At 40.2% G+C, this 4,336-nt stretch overlaps 1 protein-coding gene across 1 annotated transcript in view; it reads right to left on the bottom strand.

Annotated features, from left to right (window-relative positions):
- Window positions 1-4,336, bottom strand: part of SLC24A3 (solute carrier family 24 member 3) — a 457,276-nt gene that overhangs the window by 90,275 nt on the left and 362,665 nt on the right. The gene's annotated exons all lie outside the window — the stretch shown is intronic.

A 4,336-nucleotide genomic window follows, 5' to 3' on the forward strand; every position in this document is an offset into this window, starting at 1 on the left:
TAAATTAAATATTTTTTAAATTTTATTAGTTTCAACTATACAGTACATTGGTTGGGCATTTATAAAGTTTATAAAATTATCCCCTTAAAAAATTGATTGTTTTGAGACACTAAATTTTTGAATAGTTTGTTACACAACAATATTTAACTGACACTATCTAGAATTCATATACTGAGTCAGAACTCAATGAGTGTGAGCCATCTGATTGACTGGTTCACTTTTTCTTCTCAAGATCTGGGTAAGTGGTTTAGCACAGTGTCTCAGGCTAAATTTTTGACCCTAATCCTTTACTCTGGATCCACATTCTAATTCACATAGTTTTACAATTTTTCTTATAGAAGGTAGACGGTAGACTGTACTTTTTTTTTCTTTCCTTTTTTCTTTCTTTCTTTCTTTCTTTCTTTTTTTTTTTTACAGAGGACTTGGTGATGTGACTTACTTTGGACATTGAAATGAGAGCAGAAGTGATGATTCACCATTTCTGAGCCCAGAATTAAAAGGTCTGGCATGTTTTATTGCCCTATTGTATTTCTGGCATCAGCATAAGACCTTCCTTTAAATAGTTGCTGCTGTCTCAATCTGCGCCCCAGAATAAACAGATATCTGAGAAGTAAATGCTTATTGTGCACAACTGAGATTTATGGGCTGGGTGTTACAAAGCAATAGCTGACTCAAAATACAGCTTTATTTTGACAGGGTCAACATGTCTGAATCTCCTTTTCAGATAAGTGAGTGTCTGAGGCACAATTCTAAGCATGAGTTCCAGGATTCTGGACCCACTGCCTGAAGAGCAGTCACTGAGTGACTCTGAGAAAATGATCTTCGGAAGCCAAGGCAACGTCAAGCCAAGAGGAGTTCAATCAAAGCATCAGAGAAAAGGGGCTGGGCAGAAAGGCAAATGCCAGGTAAAGAGGCCTCGGAACAAGGGCTAGAGGCACCCAAGCTAAGCGTGTAAGTTCTTGAAGAAAAGTAATAGGAAGGGGGAGACCTGAAAAGATTTCTTAAGGCCTTGGCTCTTTTGAGGGACATCCATGTCCTGACTCCTAACAACAGATAGAGTTGTTAGGCTAGTTCGGAAAAAGAGGCTTTTGTGGAGAATCCTGTATGCTCTTCAACTCCTTCTCTTCTTCTGGAGCCATAGGGATGTCACTCAGCTCACCTGGGGTGATACAGATGTGGTCTCTCTTCTAGGAACACATATTTGCTTTTCTTCTTCAGATGTTCTGCTCACATCCTGGTAGGCCCATTTTCTATCCATCACTGGGTATCAAGATAATGTATATGCTTAGATACTAGACAGCTTTCTGTGATTATGGAATAGCCTATAATCTGTATGATCCAATATGGTAACTATTACCCACAGATAACTGAACACTTGAAATGTAACTGGAGTAACTGAGGAATTGAGTTTTACATTTCATTTATTTTTAATTAATTAAAATTAATTTTAAATGTAGCTAATGGCTACCATATTACATAGCACAATTCTAGAGGGCAGTATGTTGAACAAGCCCACTACCTTATGAAACTTTGATAAATATTATCCATTTAAAATTGAAGCCTATTGAAAGGCTAAACCTTTGCAAAAATGGCCACTGGCTTGCTGACTTTCTTGCAGCTCTTGTTTCAGAGCTGAGTATGCTGGGTGCTGGACATCAGTACATAAAATTATAAAGCTTAAATGTTTAGTGCCAAGAACTACTCATTTTAAGAAAGATTTTATGACATGAGAGTTGCCACATTCAGAATAAAATGGACAATAGCAAAATGAGCTTGCGATTTTTCACAAGCTTCCTGGGCAAGTTCTCCAAAGTACAGAGAAAGGGGCGGCTGCTGATAGGAACCCTTTTTTGGCTTAATCAAAGACTCAAATCGTGAGTCACTGCATTTGATAGCTTCTCTTGTTTAAACAACAACAACAACAACAAAAAATCCAAAAAACAAAAAACAAACAAACAAAAAACAAAGAACACTTAACAATTGAATGCATGTGAATGCATCTTTATGCTCCAAGGTTGGAAAATAATCCAGCATGGTTGGGATGTAAAGTTTGCTTTCAGAAACTACAGTCCCCAGTTTAGCCAAAAGTATGGTGCATTGCAAATGACCTTTTAGAAGTCTACACAAACTTTAAGAATGAGAGTGAAAGCATTCTAAACCCTGCTCCCTCAGATTTTTCATTTTTCAGCTCTTTCTGATCAGAAATCGTTCCTCAAAGGGTGTGAATTTGGCTGCTGGTTTGATGACAAGCAGAGAGCTACCTTTAAGCACTAGTACCAGCTCACTCAGAGATTCTCTAGACATTACCTGGCCACACTGACTCAGTTTCCCCATTTTGTATTCTCTTAAACCTGTATTGACTATGATCAGGATAGCCTCTTAATGGTCCCATCTCATCCTCCCAATGAGTTTATGTTTACTCTGGTCACAATCTTCCTCCTTCTTGACACATTCTCAGCACCTGGCGCTGATCCTGCATCAAGCCCCTCTGCCTGCTCCTCTCAATTCCATGAAGTCTTCTGGTGCTGGTGTGTGCATCCTGCACTTCACTACTCTTATTGCTTGCTAATCTGGTTTTCTTTCTGGGTCCTTGACTTTGCAGGAGCTTCCTGAGGAGAGGGCCTTGGAACCTACCAACTCCCTAATGTCGGCACAAGGAAAGAGCTCAATGGGCTCCTGACATTGGATGGAGGGGCTGATGAGAATGACAGGTCTGCATTTGCAATCAGGAGATTTGGCATTTCTAGGCTTTAGAGACTCATGGTAATAATCTGCATGAGCAGACCAGCTGAGAGGAGAGTTTCTGAAGCAAAGGGGGTTGAGCATGTGGTTCTGGGAAAGAAAGAAAGAGCAGGAGACTGGATATGCCCTACAGACTTGCTCTTTAATATGGTTTGGCGTATGGGAGCAGTAGCATCACTTAGGAGCTGGTCAGAAGTGCAGAATCTCAGGCCCCATCCCAGACCTTATGAATCAGAATCTGCATTTTAACTACATCACCAGTGATCCATGTGCACGTTAAAATTTGAGAAATGTTAGTCTAGACGTAAATAGACATTTGGACATACTTGAGGGGTGCAAGTTCTACTAGAAAGGAATACTTCACTCATGTTCGAGAATAGATACTCTTGAAGGGACCAGGACCAACACTTTAGAGAAAGAACATCAAAATCAAATTTTACATGGGTGAACAATATTAAGTATTCTTAGCAAACAACAACAACAAAAACGAAAACCTCTACCTATATACACTGCCTGAAGTAGTTAGGTCTAAGGGCTAAGGGGTACTGCTGAAGGGGTAGGTGAGGGTAACTATTCAAGGAGTTAAGAGATCTAGGGAAAGTGAACCTATTTTGAATCTACTGGTTTGATAATGTCAGTGTTGGAAATCTACTCAAGCATCCCTGCATGACTACTGCCAGAAGAGAGGAAGGCACAAGGGGGTGGATGTCAATCAAGAGAGATCCTTAAAGACAGGAAGTTTGGTGGAATTTTGGGGGGATTGTTAGAATTTATGTTATTTGCCTCCTTTAATTACCTCCAGATGGTGAGAATGAGGGTTTGGAAAATGAACTCTCCAATAGCCACTAAAGAAGAAGAATAGAAAATCTTAAAGGCATCTTTCAAATCAAATCAAATCCATACCAGAAAGAAACTGGCAGTTCAGAAAGTTTTACTTTTCAGGTAAGAAAGCTTTTCAGAGCCAATGATATTTTCATTCTGCAGTACTCAAAGGTAGGTCACTTGAGAAATGTCTTTGGGCTTTGCAGATGCAATGAGAGCTGGAAGGCCAACATTCTCTTCCTTTCCCTTTGCAATGCAGACTCCAAAGGAGATCAGAGCTACAGCTTCCTCCAGCTCAACAGATACTCTCTTCTCTGGTCTTTCATTCTAGGACAGAGACGCTCAAGTCTCATTTCTTAGTAAGGAAAAAATGAATTACCCTTCCAGCTGCTCTGCCAACACAAGACAGAAGACCTAATAATGTCCAAGCAGGTGGAGTCTCATCTGATTTCCTCATCAATGTGCTGAGTACCTCAGTGACATATAATGACAGCTGGTGTAGACACTGCAGCTGTCTGCCCCCCAGACGAACCTCTGCCCTGTTGTCAAGGTTTAACATCAAACAGCTAAGGTTCTGGTATGTCAGCTCTTATCCTATCTCTTTCTCTTAAGAATGCCTTATCTCTCACCATCTCTAAGGTGTCCCATTGCAGAGCACTGAAGAATGTACTAGTTTTAAAGAGCTTTGAACTTGAGATGCTGAAGTGCAATCATTATCTCTTCAAGCTACCCTTCCTTAAAGAAGATTGACAGCACACAGACTCTTAAGACT

Source organism: Pteropus alecto, unplaced genomic scaffold, assembly GCF_000325575.1.
Source record: "Pteropus alecto unplaced genomic scaffold, ASM32557v1 scaffold45, whole genome shotgun sequence".
Classification (NCBI taxonomy): Eukaryota; Metazoa; Chordata; class Mammalia; order Chiroptera; family Pteropodidae; genus Pteropus; species Pteropus alecto.